Source organism: Mycteria americana, chromosome 3 (assembly GCF_035582795.1).
Source record: "Mycteria americana isolate JAX WOST 10 ecotype Jacksonville Zoo and Gardens chromosome 3, USCA_MyAme_1.0, whole genome shotgun sequence".
In the NCBI taxonomy this organism is placed as follows: domain Eukaryota; kingdom Metazoa; phylum Chordata; class Aves; order Ciconiiformes; family Ciconiidae; genus Mycteria; species Mycteria americana.
In genome coordinates, this window is record NC_134367.1 from 31,088,602 (window position 1) to 31,107,948 (window position 19,347).

The following is a 19,347-nucleotide window of genomic DNA, read 5'->3' on the forward strand; positions in this document are numbered from 1 at the left end:
GATGCTCGTCCCTGTACAATACCTAAAAATAAAGGCAGCATCCTACTGAAGGAGTGCATAATTCTGGGCTGCATGGCAATATGTGTAATTAATCCTACTATTCTGAAGTGCTTTGACTGACAAATATGATTAGGAGGAGAGGCTTGATTTTTTTGGTGGATAGAAAGATTTAGGAAAGCTGGGATAGAGAGAAAGCAGAAATTCTTGAGTAGAGTTTTACAAAAATAGAAGAACTGTAAAGGTTTTGGAATTTAGCATTTTAATACAAAATATATGCAACAATATGTGTAAAAATATGTGTGTTTTCATGACATTTATATACTTGATAATGGGTGGTGAATTTCTAATATTCTAATTATAATGTTGACAGGCAGTTCAGGAGAACTGCTCAAAACTTTGTTTTAAAAATGTATTTGAGCTATGGATTCTGAGAAAAAGGGAAGGATGGTTAATTGCCTTCGTTATCATGACTTGTTCATACTGTGAACATGTGAATGAGTCTCCAAATGTGGTATTGCTTATACTGTGTAATTTGGTTTTTGGTCCATATAATATTATTGTAATTTTCTTTGCTTCAGAAGATCCATTTTCTAAATGTCTCTTGTTTTGCTTTGAAGATATGAAAGATAATGAAAATGATGGAAATACTTGTCACTGCTTAATTACAAAAAACCCCTTTAAACAACTACAAAAAAGAAAGGAAGAGTGAACATAAATCCCATAAGAATAGTGCTGTCTTCTACAAGCTCTGCTCATAAATATTATGCATTGCTGTACATTGGCATATATTCCTTAACAGTTAGAATTAGTTTTGCATGTATTAAATGCATTGAATATGATTTAATAAAAAATATTTTATAAGCAACTTCAGCAGAAATGAAATTCTGGGGATTGATAATCGGCATGCAACCTTCTTAATGGAACAAATAATTTTTTTAATAGATAGAATTATTTTAAGTACAAATTCTTCAGTTGTATTTGACAACAGCTCCCTGTATGTCATACATTATAATTAACACTTTGGTTGACAAGGGCTGGAGAGGTGGGTGGAGAGATAGAGAGAGAAAGCAATCAAGCACAAGAACAGGATTCTTAACAGCTACAATGTATAACAACAATAAGGAAACTGACAACAAACTGTTCCTTTTTTAATGCCTTTATACTTACTTTCAGGTGGTTATTTCATTTATTAATAGGTAGCAGTGCATTTAGTATAGATTTCAAAACAGAATTCTATACTAATTTGAAAAAAAAAAATGAAGTAAACGGAAAGGATAAAGCCAAGATAAAGAGTAATTTAGAAAAAAACATCCAATATAGTTTAAGACACACTGTTCTCCCTATTTTTACAATTGATTTCCTACAAGCTGAGTCAACAAGGTGAATAAATGTGCCTGTCCTGCTGCCCTGCCTATCTATGCATGTCTTGAGATCAGGACATGTGAGTCACTGCTGACTCTGAACGCTTCAACATGAAACTGCTGTCACTTCCTGAGCTCCTTCCCCTCCAGAATATTCCTGAATCTCTTTCAGTCTTCTTCCAGAAGTAAACTGTACAAAGCTTTTGAAGAGTCTGCCATCCTTCAGCTACATTAGGAATATAAACTGAAAAGCCAGCAGTGCCTTCACACTCACAACTTTTAGCAGCCTTCAAAGTCAGCGCACCTTTGGGTGTTATTCTGATGAACTTCATTGTTATTACCAATGTGACTTTTTAATTATCATGCCTTTTGCTTCTTTCCTTTTCACCTAAAAAATATTTAATGAGAAACAGGGGCACAAGACCCAAAATATCTATTAAATGTCCTAATCTTTATACTAGCAGTTGTATTCCCGCCAAACTTATTTTACTCCCTTTCCTTGAACTCCTCTTCCCAATGACAGCTGAGGCTGAGGAGGATCCTATTCCAGCTCCTCTGGTGGCTAGGACATGTCCTTGCAAAAGTAAGAGAGGCTTACAGGATGTCTAGAGTTCGATACCTGCAGGTCCTTGGTTTGTTGCCTGGCTGTCTCCAGCAGGTTCTCTCCAAACCAAGGCTCAGGCCTGATTCTTGGAGTGGTTTATTCCAGGGACTGCTCCTAAGAAGCAAAACTGGTAAGACTGAACCAGGTTTGGCTCTTTCAGCCCTACATAGTCCTCTGTGACTATACCAGGAGACTGTGCTCTCAAATGTTGTCATACGCCTTCATATTGTATTCTAAGGTATGTAACACATATTTCTGATTTCAAGCTATTGTGCTGCATTTAGGCTACAAAATTTTGTTGGGCTACAATGCAGCTTTCCTGCCTTTTAGACACTTTGAACTGAAAAATAGCTCCCATACATGGAGTTCAAGAAAACATGTCCAAGTGCTGTGGAAGCAGCCATTCTGTTTTACATGGATCTAGGCCCACCCAGAGTGGATACAAGCCAATCTGTGGTGTATACAATAGCCCCAGAGCTGAAGCTGGGGCAGGGGAGGCAGCAGTCACTGGCTGGGGTTAAACCAGCGACACCCAGCTCAGGCCACGGCATGTCTGAGTCCCTGCACTGCCGGGTCAGTGCACAGCAGGTCCTCCCCCTGCTGAGGGCAGAAATCATACTTACTGGGCTACAACCTGTGTCCTGGCACTGACTGACAGGTGAAATTTCATTCAATTTATCTGCATAATTAGAATGCTGGATATTACAAGATGGTCATCTTTTTTGAAAATGCTAGAGATGCCTACGTATAAGCTTAGGAACCTAGTTATGGACTTTTGTTATGGTAGTAGAACATCAAATTAATAAAGGCAGGCTTGTTTTCATAGACCCTTTCTCTGAATCAATCCCTACACTTTTAAAGTACGAAGAAATGATTTCTCAATTTTTATTGAACAGAAATTCTCCTGCCTCCTAAATGGAATACTACACCTACATATGGTAAATTTATAATGAGAATTTTGGCTTGTTTTTTTCCTAATTTATTATAAACCATGGATTTGAGAAGTATGAACCCTAGAAAACTAAATAAATCTAGGTGAGAAATATATGAGACCCATAGTACACTGCTGAACAAAAGTCATAGCAAACCAAAGTTGGTAAAAAATAATCCAAACATCCTCACGCTGACAAATTTTGATTTTAAAGTATGCTCTGAGGGACAGGAATAATTAATAATTAATGCTTTGCACTTACACGTGATCTATTATCTGAAGATCTTGAGTACTGCACATTATTATCTCATTAAACCTTACAACACCCTTGTGAGGGAGGAAAGTGCTTTATTATAGATATTTTATAGATGAGTAAACTGAGGTATTCAATTAGGAAAAAACATGGAAGCTCAGTAGCAATATGAGCCCATACTGCTACAGCAGTTAAAAAGCAAATGCCACAATTCTGCCCATTAAGGAAGAGCAGAAACAAATAGAAGAGTGACTAAAGTTATTCTTCTAAAAAGAGGACAGGCCTTCATTTAAAGCACCGATTTGAGTTTAATAGCTTAAAATAGCACTTTGGAAGGAAAGACAGAGAAAAGGTTGCCCAGAGAAGTTAGGGATGTTCTATTTTTAGAGATTTTCAAAAATTTACTGCATAAGATTCTGAACAACTTGAATGTAGCTCTGTTTTGAGCAGAAGTTAGACAAGATAATCTCCAGAAGGTCCTTTCAGACCAAATATTTCTGTGATTATTTTTATAATCAGTACTACACTTCAGATATTGAACTCTCAACTACATAACAATTTTTAATAAAAATCCTCCATCAGGGACACTTACAAACTACACAATATTAAAGAATTAACTTATCACAATTTTCACTCCAAGGAGAGAATAAATTCCAGTATTTTTTTAAAATCCATTAAGAATTATGCTATTGCTTTATTTGCAAAGTTAACAGATGTTATTGTAAAAAGCAGAAGTAAACATACACAAACAGAAAACCACAGACATATGAAATATTAACTCTTATTCACACGTACCTGCAGAACTGTGTTCTTTCTATTTTAACTGAATTTTGATAACTCACTGGAGACTGTTACACTTCAGCCAGGTAATGTCATGATTTTCCTAACTATATCAGTTAGAAAAAAGGTCCTATAATTTAAAACATTAAGCTTAAGCTTAGATTTTTTTAAATCTTTTAAACTTATTTAGTGTAAAAGTGCACACATTTTTCTTAGACCTTCCATTTACCTGCTTTTTAAACATATAGTAGCTTCCATAAAAATTTTATACTTAGAACTTTTAGAGTGTAGACTCTTTTTTCCACAATAAAACTGTCCATTATCTTCTCAAATTTTCGTAAAATATAATGACAGCTCTCAAGTGGTATGCCTGACAGGGAAAATCACTAAGTACCTTTCAAAATATTAATTTTCCTTTTTTATTCCTTAACAATCAGAGGAGTAAAAGAATGAAAATAATTGTCCCTGCTAATTGTGTCATTTTCCATTATGCAAACATTCAATGTCCACTTAGCAACATTGAGAACTTCCTTCTGTTTACTACTGACACAAAACTACATATGTGTAGTGAACAGTTTGATTATTGATTGTTTAGAACATTTGCAAGGATAGTGATGAGTAAAGTATGTTATGTGTAGAGTTTAAAGACACAAGGGACTTCAACTTGGTCTGACTTTCTGCAGACAAAAGGGCATTACAGTTCACTTGGTCTTTCTAGAAAGACATGTAGCCTGGTTTACAGGTATAGAGCTAGAAAATACACAGATTCATTTGAAGATTTTCTTATATCTTTATCACTAAAGAGACCATTGCTGTCTGTTTTCTACCTCATGGAAATTTTCTTATGAGCTATGACACAACCCTCCATTACTTCTTCCTGATAAACTGAACTCTTACATCTTTCACTATAAACTGTTTAATCAATTTTAGATATTCAGCATTGTCGACTCCAACTTTCCATCAGACCTTTTAAAATGAGCAGGCAGTGTTCTATCCTGTCAATGTCTCAAGAGTGAGGGAAACTGAGTGTACATACTAAACAGGCATTAGCTTACCTATCTTGTCTAGGCTAATAGACATATTTCTAGTAGACTGGAGAACTTCATTACGATATGGCTATGTAATGTAGACCCAATGCCAATAACTTCCTTTAACTGTGCTAAATCGATCTTTAGCATTGGTTACTGGCATTGCATAAGTTTTGATATGACGTGATAGTTTTAGCCTGTCCCCTTTCATTATAGAGAATAAATAAGGGGAAAAAAGTTATCGTTGTAAACTTGAAGTTTTGAAGCAGATGGACCAACACTTTTAACGATAACATGAATTATAGTTTCTTTTAAAAAAATGCGACAAATTAGAGCATTGGATCACACAGTAAAAAATATATCCTGAAGTTAAATTTCTAAAATATATTTGCCTGGAAATAACTATGAGACTTGGGCTTCTAAATTACTTAAGTACTTTTGACAATTACCTTTTTAAACACCTAGGGATTAATCTGCTTATAAATTATTCATGGTAAAGAGAAGTTTGCCTATGAGAGGATAGATTTGTCTATTAGAATTTGTTACCCCAAGAGTGTTTAGGCCATAATTCCACAAATGCCACTATCCCCCCCCCCCCCCCTAAAAAAGGAGGGAAAAAAAAGACCTCATTTCCAAAGAATCCGTACAGGAAGAGAGGAAATAAGAAGTCTTATTAATTCTGAAGAACTTTGAAGCACCTACAAGAGAAAATTGATATCTTGGTTTTAGATTGGTTTTCTTTTTCCAACACTGCTTTTAACATGTGTCAGGGTTTAATGCTAAAGTTTCTTCCCAAAGTACTAAGAGTAGATGAATACAAGTAACAAAGGGAAACGCAGGGTAGTGAAATGAATACAAAATTAGAATTCAGAGACTTCATAAATAAGCTAAAAGTTCTCCTGAAAAATAAAGCAAAGTATTTTCAAGTGTCAAATTTTAAAAGGATCACTTAAATGAAATAATTTTCTTGTCCTTTCTCCCTTTAACATGGGCTTCTTTTTCTTACAATTTTCCTCACATACAGGTCAAAACTGGTTTGTGCAGGTAAAGACTAGGAACATTTGGCAGACAGCAAAACTTCAGTTTTCTTTCAGGTATCTAATATCTAATATCAACAGGTTTTATTTTTAACAATTTTATTTTTAAAAGTGTCACTGGTAGGGGACCATACTCCAATGACTACAGTATTGTGTATCCCCATACGAAATTCTAGGCATACCCCTTCTGACTCAAACTAGACTATGCAGATTTTTAATGTGATGAAGTGATTATTTTTGATCCTTTCCATTAAAATCTAGCTTGAAGCTTTTAAAGGCTGGGAAACTCCTCAAAGATGCGTATAACAACAGAAACAGAAAGGAGAAAAACTGCCCCTGAGACCCCAAAATGGAGATAAACCAGACATTTTTATGGCAGCTCATGGCTTAGGCAGGTGTACTCTTCGCTGGGTAAAAAGCTGGCTGGATGGCCAAGCCCAGAGAGTTGTGGTGAACGGAGTTAAATCCAGTTGGCGGCCGGTCACAAGCGGTGTTCCCCAGGGTTCAGTTTTGGGGCCAGTCCTGTTTAATATCTTTATCAATGATCTGGATGAGGGGGTTGAGTGTGCCCTCAGTAAGTTTGCAGATGACACCAAGTTGGGTGGGAGTGTCGATCTGCTTGAGGGTAGGAAGGCTCTGCAGAGGGACCTGGACAGGCTGGATTGATGGGCTGAGGTCAATTGTTTAACAAGGTTTAACAAGGCCAAGTGCTGGGTCTTGCACTTGGCTCACAACAGCCCCGTGCAACGCTACAGGCTTGGGGAAGAGTGGCTGGAAAGCTGCCTGGTGGAACACCTGGGGGTGTTGGTCGACAGCAGGCTGAATATGAGCCAGCAGTGTGCCCAGGTGGCCAAGAAAGCCAATGGCATCCTGGCTTGTATCAAAAATAGCGTGGCCAGCAGGACTAGGGAAGTGATCGTGCCCCTATACTCGGCACTGGTGAGGCCGCACCTCGAATACTGTGTTCAGTTTTGGGCCCCTCACTACAAGAAAGACATTGAGGTACTGAGAGTGTCCCAAAGAAGGGCAATGAAGCTGGTGAAGGGTCCAGATCACAAGCCTTATGAGGATCGGCTGAGGGAGCTGGGGTTGTTTAGCCTGGAGAAAAGGAGGCTGAGGGGAAGACCTTATCGCTCTCTACAACTACCTGAAAGGAGGTTGTAGTGAGGTCGGTGTCACTCTCTTCTCCCAAGTAACTAGCGATAGGAGGAGAGGAAATGGTCTCAAGTTGTGCCAGAGGAGGTTTAGATTGGATATTAGGAAAAATTTCTTTACTGAAAGGGTTGTCAAGCATTGGAACAGGCTGCCCAGGGAAGTGGTGGAGTCACCATCCCTGGAGGAGTTCAAAAAACGTGTAGATGTGGCACTTCAGGACATGGTTTAGTAGGCATTGAGGTGTTGGGTTGACGGTTGGATTAGATGATCTTAGAAGACTTTTCCAACCTTAATGATTCTATGATTTTACAACTTTACTGTTTAGTTTCTGACAGAACAATTAAGCAATACTTCTCAAGTAAATTAAAATTCATAAAATATACCTACGGTATTGGAAATGTAAACGTACAGGTTTCTATATTTTGGATTATCCTGCCTACTAGTTATCAGAAATACTTTAAATTGTTTATAATGTTTCTTTCATAGATACTTTTAGCTGGCTATGTGTTCTCACAGGTAACCCCAGCCCTCCAGCTCTAACCACCACCTCTACAGGTTATGAGATCACCAGTGGATGAGATCAAGGTCCTTCCATAATTCTCTCTGTTCCCATTCTTCTGACTGTTCTTTCTAGGACAACATTGTTAAACTGTATAAGGAGAAAGCTACATTGCATCTACAATGAAAAAACAAACAAACAACAAATCATACCAAGTCAACTTTCTTTTAAATGAGTTTTGACACTGCAGGAAAGAATAGAAGAAAAGGGTGTTGTGGCAGGTAGGTCAGCCTCATATGTCAGTACCTATCACTTCAGATGTATTAATTCTCTATTTTCAATTACAAATGTCACGTATATTGAAACTAGTGAGTCTTTGCATTACATTTAAGATATCCAGTTCTATTGAGGGCTAGGAGTTCAGACTAGCTTGCTCTTGACTTTGGATAATCTGCTTTTTACTAAAATAAGTTTGTGGTTAATGATCGTATGAATAGAATAAGGAATAAAAGGTAGTTTAATTTCCTATTCTTCTTTTTCATTGTTTGGTGTACAGTAGAATTTTCTTTTCTTGAAACATTTACTTTTCTTAAATGAGTTATGGCTTGATCTAAACTCCTCTGAAAACATAGCCCTTGCATTAGAACAAAAGGAAGGCAAATCAAATTCCATTTCATTTAGTAACAATCAAAATAATAGAGGCCATTGTACTCAATTTCAGCTCCCTGGCATGATTGAACAGAGGCTTAGAGGCTTAAGGTACGTTCCAGGAAATTATATAGCAAGACCAAATCTAGCATATAGATTTGGCACTACAAGAGATTAAAATGTTTAGAGATAGATAATGCAGTCTCTTACAAATCTTGGAAGAACCTCCCTTGTTTCTATAAAAGGTTGATATAGCCCTTTAGGTATTTATTGATGTTTGGCATAATCATGATAATTTTATTACTTTTATCCTGAGATATTTGACCTTGTTCTGAAACACCTAGATCTTAATGTATAAGGATGCAGTGAGATCATGCCAGCAAACAAAATTAAGAGTTTTATTACTAAAAATTACCCCTTTAGGCAAAAATTCAAAGAGGTGTTATTAATAACTCTTTACTCATATTGAAAAATTTCTTTACTATCTAAACCATTCTGCCAAAACAAAAAAGGCTAATTGTGAAGGTAGCTCATAACCAAGATGAATAATGACAACCACATAATGGGTTCATAGTAAAAAGAAAAAAAAAGTCTATTGAGCAGAGAGAACAAAAGAGACAAAGCAGTGTTGCAAACAGAGATTGTATTGAAAAGAGCATTTGGCATTTATAAAAACTTGATAGTTTTGCATCTCAAGCAGGCTTTGGTCCTTTTGCACATAATACTATGACATTTTATCTGACCATAGCCTTTTCTTTACCACAGATATCTTTTCTTGACTGTGCGGGCATGAAACAGAGCTAAATGCAATATCCATTTAAAAAATTTGTGTTTGGCATAGAATATGAAAAAATTAATCTACATTCCTAATTTTGAGGCAGTGGTAATTAAAAATCTTTTATGATCTGTTGTTTTATCTCATAACTCAATTCTTCCACAATCCATATGCAGTCAGATGAGCTTACCAATTAAAAAGCAAATACCTCTGAATACTGACACGAAGGCAACATTTTAACTTTTGTAGGTTGCTATCAATGCATTTTTAAAATATATACTTAACTGCACAAAACCTTTCCAATATTTGAAATTCAAACTAATTGCAAACTATGTGGAATTCAGTGAAATGTTTGCTGCTGTCACTAATATTGCACATTTACTTTATCAACTAAAGTAACACTGTTTTGTTTAAGTGAATGGAAATCTTAGTCTTACTTTTTTCTTTTTACTATATTTATTTGAAACTAGAAAAATGCTTTTCATACTTTACAGCTGAGTAAATGTTATGGGAGGACATATGGTCACGATTTTAAATGTGCAAGATACTGAACTCCTACTGAACTGATGAATTTCAATACCTTAATGCAAAAGAGCTTTATTAATATCTGGAGACTGCACTGGCTTATTGGAAGTTAAAAAGCCAAACCAAAACAAAAGACTAGTATATTTCTTCCCAAATCAAATTGGAATATTTTGTTCTCAAACCTTTAGCTTTTAAAAGTCATGTTCTGTACTGTAACTAAAGACAACTGTGAAACAGAGGTACTGCAGGATGTTGTTGACTATCTTCATTCTGTCCTTAATTCAGTGTGACAATTTGTGCTTATCTTCAAAATGTTCATGCTTTCCTCCTAGAACTGCAGATCTTTGGAAGGTCATCTGTCAGACAGTCTAATAGATGACCTTGATGTTAAACTTCTGAAGTGAAATACTGAGGTTCCCATACCAGGATTTGGGGTGACACTGGTACTGTGAAATTGCAAAAATCACATGCCGAATGGGGAACCACCTGGAGCTGGCTGATAAAAAATATCCCCAGATGACCGTGCCTTGAATCCATTTCATCTCTAGCTATCTGCCTCCATCCCCTTCAAGAGTAAATCTTGGAATCCTTTACTGAGAATCAATACCTCTACTCATCTTCTTTCAGGGTTTTAAGTGATAAGACACAAGAGATTGACAGGCATGTGTCAGGGCCCAGAGAGCACCAACAGGCCTCTGTGGCTCTGCCCAGCCTTCCTGCTGCTTCCTCTGTCCCCTTCCCATGGGCCCAAGAGCCCCATTTCATCCCAATCCCTGTTGTGGCGATGCTATAGGAGAGTTGGTCTTCAGCTCTGTCTCCGCCCTGTCTCCTGGATGGACTTCAGCCCTGCGCTGTAGGTAGATGGACCCTTCAGACCCACCTTGTAGCCTTGTCTCCAGTCTTGCCTCTGGCCTCATTTCCTTTTGTTCCTGGCTGGACTTTGTCGGTGGACCCTGGACCTGGTTCATTGCTTGCTGTGTCTGAGTTGTCCCCTGCTACCAGCCCCTTGCTCTGCCCACAATGTTCAGCCTGTGTGGAACACTGTCTGTGCTGGGGTCACCCTCACTGCTCTCTGACAGAGTGTTCCTATTACTTTATAGCTTTATGACTTGAATCCTAACCCCTGACAGGAAAAAAAAACTTGACTCAGAGAGTTTCAGACCCTGAAATTATTTGCACTGACATCTTCTATTACCAGGAGAGTGTCCTAGCCTCAAGGTCGTCAGATATCTTCGCAAAAGATTCAACCTTCACTTTTTCTCTTCGTCAGTGAAGAAAGAGTACATACAATGGGCAAAGAAAATGTGGAGATAGAGACAAAAATTAATGACTTTTTAACCTAATGGTTAAAAAACTCATTAGAGAGAGAATTCTATAATGGTTTTGACAAGATCTTCACTTTGTTTCTCAGGCTATGCAATCTCTAGGCAGAAGGCTTTGGAATTGTATTTTGGGTCTGATGTGCCCTTATTCTGGCTGAGTCTTGTATTAAGCTTGTTACAGCATTTAAGCCTTGAGCCAGTTCCTTATATGGGCAATACTTGGCACCTATCTCCCAGTGATATCATGAATTTTAAGTAATAAAGGAATGGATTTATAATAAATGCCAAAGGTTGTTTTGCACACTAACTAAACACTCAAGGTGGAGCAATTTTAAGACCAAGCTTAAAGGTTTTCTCTTGCCTAAAGACATTTGAAGTCTTCCAGGTAAGCCTGCTGCCAGTTTGCACCTACAATGAGCATTCTAAATACTACCTCCCACAGTGTACTTCAATGTAAGAGGTTAATAAAAACATACTAGTTTTAACATACAGTATAAATTACCACCTCTGCCAACAGGTCGGCCATTATGTGAATATGATATAACAAGTTCAAAAAAGCTTACAGGATAGCTGTATCAAGTCATTTTTACATGAAGAATGGAGGTTCTTAATACCATATTGTCATTTTGAATTGTTTTCTGCGCACTTATATGTGAACCATAATGGTCTGAGAACTCCGTATTAGTAAACTCAGAGAAAGTTGAGAAGACATACATTACAAAGCCAGAAAGAGTGAAAGGGAGAAAGAGAGCATGAATGCTAATGCCACTGCTTTTATAACGCACTTGGTTCAGAACAGCAGATGTGTTAGTGTTTGCAGATACGCTGATAAGCATGAGGTACTCACAAGTCAAGGAACAGAGCAAAATACATCTGTATCTGCTATTCATGCCTACACAACCATATAGGTGCAATCTCTTCCTTTTTTAATGCATAGGAAAAAATAAAGACTTATGGAGAAAGGTGCTCCTTTTCTCAAAAAATCCCCTGTGAAATTATAAATCATGCAATATAAATATCTGCAGATAGAGAAGTGTGGAATAAAAATTACCAAACACAGATACTAGCTCTAAGCAACATCAGCTAGCAAATCATCCACCTAAGATGCAGTGGTAAGGACATCATTTCAAGCTACATTGAATACTGCATGGTATAATACAAGCCATTTTGAAAGATAATTAGATGCATAATTTCCTATACAGACTGCATGAGAAGCCCAATCAAACTAAATTTGTCATTCTACTGACACATTTTTGCTATCCTTAATGTCAATTTGCTGCAATTTTTTCCTCCCACTGTGTTGTTATTTTTGGTGAGGAAGAGTGCCACAGAGTCCTGAGGTATATTTTGCACAAATAAACATATCAGAATGACAGCTATGAAATTCATTTACAAAAAAGACCACATAAAGTTTGAAGAAGAGACTGTAGTGGGCAGACTGATAAATTCATGTTTGTAAGACTGTCTCTCACTTTTCTCATTTGCCTTACATATATTTTAGTTTATAACAAAGGCAGAAATTTTATGAGTTACAGGTGACTGAGACATTTATAATCCCATGTTAGTGATGTCAGAACTGAAAAGGTCAAATAAACAGTACAGATTCATTATGTCCTTATGAAATATAACAACAAAAAAGATTCTTCCATCTGAGTTCCGATTCCTATGTCTTCAATATGTTTTCCTGGTGGACTTTATTGTAAAAGCTGAGTAGGGAACTAAAACTTTGTACCCTTCTTCCTGTATGATAGTGCTAGTAAATAGTCTGCTACAGAAAAAAAAAAAAGTACTGTTGCTCTATTTTTTATTAAGCAATAATGGAAGATACCAGTTTTGTTTGTTCAATGTAGGCTTTCAGTCCTCATCCATCAAAACTATATCCTTTCTGTGCATGTCCCCAACTTTACTGTCAAATTAATAAATGCTTATGGACATTAAAGCAACTGAAATGCTAAGCAGGGACTTGGCTTAGAAATCTATGACTTAGTCTTTCTGATAGGAACAAGAATGTTTGGTGGAACATATATCTACTTAATAGAAAGATAACAAGGCTATTTGTACATGAATATTTTTACCAATATAAAGACTGCACAGCTGAAACATGTTTTTTATTAATTTCTTTCTTTCTATTAATTTCTGCATCAACTTGCAACCAATACCAAATACACAAACACATAAAAAGCCATGAAAGGAATAAATTTTCACCACCCAGAGCTACAGTTTTGTACAGTAAATACTGAGAAATATAGTGCAGTGATTCACTCAATAAATCACTAGACAGATCCTATTCCAAAACTGGCAGCAGTTGTTGTTTCTTTATTCTTTTTGCCTTTGTTTATAGGCTTTGCTTCTACATGTGTCACATTCCTGTCAGAGACACTTTGTACCAGAGGGAAACTACTTCTACTTCATCTGATGTACTGTGCTAGTTTTCTATTACAGAATGTGTTAAATTGCAATCATTCATCTAGTACTGCATTTTCAGTTTCTGTTACCTAACTATGTCTTAATTATACTCACCAAATGGCCAGCTACGGAGTATGGCTCCTTATCACCAGACACACAGAAGCAGAATATCTTTGTACTTACATTGTTCTCTTCTAACACCCCTCATAGGTCTGATTTGAAATGGTTCTCTACAGGGAGCCTAGAGAGATGCTAATGTAATTGTTTGCAGTTTGAATGTAAAGAAAATTACTAAGAGGTTCATGGAGGCTGCTCATAAAATGACTGTACTTCTTATTACAGGATTCAGCATTTATGAATGCATCCTGACCTAGTTTGCTGTATGGAGTTTTCAAGGCAAGGATTGTTACATAACTGTAACTTCATTTAGGGCATACCAATCCAGATTCTCAAGACTGTATAAAGCAATGTATAGAACTTACTACTAGGAAAAGACCTGGCATACTGTGGTTAACTTTATATAGGCTTCAAGAAATCAGTTGGTTGTCATATGACTGAATAAAGTATAGGCTGAAGGGTCTGTGTGATGACAGAGCCACTTGCCCCATTCTGTGCCTGGGAGTGAATGCCTTTTGAAGAGTAAACACAGGGGAGGTACATTCTCTAAATATCCACAGGTGTAGCCCTAAGAAATAATCTGTAGTTTGATTGTGGATGCCCCATCCCTGGAAGTGTTCGAGGCCAGGTTGGATGGGGCTTTGAGCAACCTGGTCTAGTGGAAGGTGTCCCTGCCCATGGCAGTGGGGATGGAATTAGGTGGTCTTTAAGGTCCCTTCCAACCCAAACCATTCTATGATTTTATGATTTCCTGTATGTAGAATAGACACTATGAGAATGAACACTTTTTAGTCTTACTGCTCTTCTGCTGAATGGTAATTGAAATAAAGACCCTATAAACTAGTTTATTCTGGAAGGAATAGTCTGTGAAGTAGCATCTGCATATGTCCTCAGTGTAACTTGTTTATTTACATTTACATGGATACATAAGTGGATGCATAGGTATGCTGTAGCATAGAGAAGCCTCTCTTGCTGAAATCTAAATCCAAACACCAATATCCAGTTCCTGAAAATTTACTGTATGCAACAAGATTAAAGCATACACAATGTTTTCTTGCTGCAGCACATCCAAATAAAAAACAATACAAGTAATTCTGAAGAAAGAATATATCCGCATGTTAAAAAAAATAAATGCGCAGACATATCTATAATACATGTTGGAGCACGGTAAAGAAATGAAGAAATCCATGAGCTAGGTATAGTCTGAAATGTTAGGATGCAACAAGTCACTGAGACAGTGCAACCTCACATATTTGCAAGGAGTGCTACTACATTCTGTTCTAGCGCTCCAGGGGGGAAGGCAGGCAGTGCCTGGCCCAAGCCAGTCCCCACCCAGCCACGTACATCAGCTACAGTCATCTCTGATCTGGATCTAGGGAGAGTACCTGTGAGATGAATCCAAGTCTACCTCCTCTGGGTGTCTGTGGAACAGTACTATCTTATGGTGCCAAACAAAGAAAAACTGGTAGATCATCATACAACGCTTCTTTCTTTTACCTAATTTCATGCATATCCTTGTCTCACTTTCTGTTTCCCTGTTTTGGGATTATTCTTTACAGAGAAGCTTTCTGGTTTCAGTCATGCATGGACATAATGAAAATGTATTAAGACCTCTGGGGGTTCTATATTGATTGAAACAACAGCCATGTAGAACTCTGACTGCTAGTAAAAAAAATGTTGATTTTATTTTCTAATGCCAGCTGAGCAACTCATTATCTTATAATGACAAGTCTGTGCCCTCCCTTCACCAGACTTCTAGACATGGAACATCAAAAAAAAGCATGACAATGGAAAGGTACTTCTCCAGTGCTTGGATGTCAATGAAGGAAGAGAAAACTGGGCAACTATCGTGACCACTACACTATTAATAAAGATTATGATGACAATATTAGAACAACTTTAAAGAAAGCAAAACCTACCATTTTATTGTGTGTACAATTCCATGTGATAGGCCCCTTGTAAGAATACATACAAGCGAACATTCATCTTGAGAAATAAAGTCAAGAATGAGAAGTCTATGAATCCATACTGGGCTTTGCTCAATATTTAGCTCATGCTTCCCAGATCCTGACAAGACTGATATATTTGTGGATTTGGTAAGAAACAAGGTTTGGGGAACTTTCAAGTGGGACATTCATTCACTTCAGAACGTAAATATTGTAGTTTTATGTCTATTTTTACTAAACCTTCTATCTGTATGTTTATTAAAATAACTTTAGTGAATTAAAATAGATTACTAGCAAACTAATCTATATCAATATTAAAACAGCAACTGAACATGGACAGACACTGTAGACAGATACACAGCATTTCCTGTGAGGAAGGTTTTCCACTAAGCCTTGTTCTTCTGTACAGATCTTTTTTTCCAGACTGCATGATCCCCTTGCATAATGTTGCTGGACTGTCATTGGCTACCTCAGGCCCACAATCTTTATTTGACAGCAGTGTATGTGGAAATAAAATCCAACCATGCTGCTGATTTGGAATGTAAGAGGAATACAAGGTTTTCCCTTTCCCTTTCCCTTTCCCTTTCCCTTTCCCTTTCCCTTTCCCTTTCCCTTTCCCTTTCCCTTTCCCTTTCCCTTTCCCTCCCTTCCCTTCCCTCACTCTAAAGTTCTAGCCTTAAGCTTTACTATATATGGGCATATACACAATGTTGAGTATTAAACAAATAATATTAAAATTATCAGAATGCCTAACCACACAGAACTGAATACACAGATCTTTTAATGCACGTATTCTGAACACACTAAAAAGAGGAATTAAAGAGGGATATATTTGTGACTCACTCCTATGTGGATTGTTTTCTCCTATATAGTTATAAACTTACTATGACTGATTGTAATAATTTATTATCACTCTTTAAATTCTATGAATGGAAGAAGCATGTGTTTCCTGGATCTCATTTACCACTGTCAAGTTAAAAAGGTATGTGAGATTATAGTAGATGCATCAGAGACTCCCTATTACGTGAATAAAACCCCAGCAAATTAATATTGGTGAGATGAATTCATGAATATTTACATTCTCCTTGAAATTGATTATGAGAAAAATAGTCATTTGTGTGCGATTTATCAAAGCAGACAGGTGGAAAAAGATGATAAAATATATTTTTATGAATATAGGAATATATTGGAATGCAACTTATATTACAGGATACCACTTTCTTATTTTGACTAGAAGGCCAAACTTTCATTTCAGAATATACTGATAAACCCAGCAACAGTAAATGACATGCTGAAATGCAAAGTCAATAGAAACTGTAAATGAAATGTTGGAGCACCCAACATGCAGTTATTCTGTCATACAGCAAAATAAATATGTTTTGAGTGCTGTGAAGTACAACTCAGTGCTTATCAGATGCAAAATAACACATTTATAAAGTATATAAGTGGCAGCACTGTATGGAAAAAATAGTTGTAAGGTGTGTTTAACAAGTTTTTTAAAAGTCTGTTTATCTCAGAAAAGTCTGAAGTTGAGTATTTGATGGCAAATAAATAAAACAGAAGCTTCATGAAGTATGATACTTATTTGCTTCCAAGAATTTGGTAAGCTATAGGATTGTGCAATGCATAACCAGGTAATTAACATATTAAACATATGCAAAGAATATATAGATTATGCTTAGACAAGAATTCAGAGGAACTCAAATTCACTTACAGTGGTTAGATTACAGAATGAATAAAACCTGCCTAGTAAAATCAGGAATGCATTAGCCTGGTATTGGCATGTGAAACTGGTCATCTCCTAGAGACCTGACAAGCCCAGCGCTGAGTCTGTACATCAGCAGAACAATTGGGTAGGATTTGGTCAGGTTGCATAGCTGTTGCTGTGGTGAGAATAGTTGTCTTTTACAAATAATGTTACGTACTGGGCTTTTTCTTAGGAAGCCCAAATCAGCACACATCCCTTCATCAGCTATGAATTATTCTATCTTCATTCACATCCATTTTACAAACAATTCTCCTCTTCATATGATGCCTTATACACAATTTAAAAGAATATGTATATAATTTTTCAGCCTTTTCATATATATATATGAATCTTTTCAAATATATGAAAAAATTATGTATATCAGTACAACAGGACAGGAAAAAGGATTTTTTTTTTAACAGGGGTTGAAGGATCTAACTATGCATTTATAGCACAAAAGAGGTATAAATACGCTTATCTTTTTCTCCTTAAAATATATTTCCATGAAAAGAATAATATTGGCAGAGAAATAAACTGGTATAAACAGGTTGTGATTGAGTAGAAATAAGGTTGCAAGCCATCGAAGTGATTGAGTTTCCAGAATAACTTTACAGAAGCCATGGAAAAAACTTTACTACTTTTAAATGGAACTTCAGTGGTTTGTGAAAAGAATTATAAAATGTACTCATCTGCAAAAGCAGGAAACCAAGTTCAGACCCAGAAGGCACTTTCTGATACTGTATTACTTCATAGGAACTTGTTTTACTTCATAGGAACTTGTTTTACTTCATAGGAACTTGTTTTTATGGAATGTTTAAGATAGCTGGTTACTGAGTAGCCAGTCAAATTGCACGTGGAATGAGAAGATACCTGCAGGTTTTAACAATCAATTTCTCTCAAATTCATTTTTGGTAACCCAGCACATCTATAAATGAGTATACGCACTAACTTTTCCTTGCTAGGTTTCTTGTAAAGACTGTTAAAAGGATTCCCACCACAGTAGCTTATCATTTAGTGATTCATGCAATGACCTTTAACAATATCTTGAGGTCAAATGTACTAATCAGCAACTGAAAGACCACTCAATTCTACAGTCAACTTCTATGTCTAGGTGTAAATGCTGATACTGGCGGGGTGAAGAGGGAAGGAGAATGTCTGGTTAATTCTACTGTTAATGTTGATTGCTTTTCTAGTTAAAAAATTTTAAAAGATTTTAAAATACATTTTAAAATTTCAAACAATTTTATGCATTTTTGTTGTATACCTTTTCCCTACATTACTGGTTTTCAAGAGAACATTGGTTAGCAATTAACTCATGAAATGAGAAAATTGAGGCAAGGAAAGAAGTTCCCAACTTCATGTTGTGTGTAGGCAAAAATAAAATGGTTTCAAGTAAGACTGTGGAAAATATGTTACTTCTGAAAAGTAGACAACTGTATGCAATGATCAAGCTCATGAGTAGTCCAGTTTTAACTTAATCAGTGGCCTGAATTACTCAGCACAATTTAAGCGATGCCATAATTGACTTCAGTCTCTGGGATACTTGCAGAGCTCACAGCTACCTTTCTTTGCATTTTCAGGCCTTGACATTTCATTTTTCTCAGAGTTTTTCTTCTCATTATCTCTTCTGTCTAGGTTGCTTTTTGAACTCCTGGTTATTTCACAGACTGAATTGGCTGACAGGAGAGTCCAACCCATTATTTTTAACTAAGCTTTGTTCAAATTTGACCTTAGCTGAATTAACATTACCAGTTCAGCACATGATCTTTGAAGAGCAACATCTTGTCAGGCTGCTACTAGTGTCTGACCCTCAGCCAATAATGTCAATATATTTAGACTAAGTATATTCAATGTAAACAAAATTAGCATGTATGCATTTGGACAGATAAGGTGTATTTGTAATATGATTTAAAATGGCTGAGTTATAAAGTTCTTGAAAATGAAGGTTAATAATGAAACCATGGGAAGACACTTGAACGCAGCAATAGTGCATAATGGCTTCTTGATATATAAAAGAATACTCATATTCTCTTTTAAGGTTCCTAGTGATTTTTCATTACTCTTTTGCAGTAAACCTGGACTACAGCTTCATACCCTATGAAGTGCAGTCTAATAGAGGCTTCATCCTATCACTATTTGTCATCATTTAGAAGGTGCCTCAGGAAAGGACACATTAAAACATCTTCAGTTCCTCTCACTGGTTCAAACTTTTA

At 36.5% G+C, this 19,347-nt stretch overlaps 1 protein-coding gene across 1 annotated transcript in view; it reads right to left on the reverse strand.

The window, feature by feature from the left end:
- EYS (eyes shut homolog) overlaps nucleotides 1–19,347 on the reverse strand; it is a 951,425-nt gene that overhangs the window by 747,216 nt on the left and 184,862 nt on the right. The gene's annotated exons all lie outside the window — the stretch shown is intronic.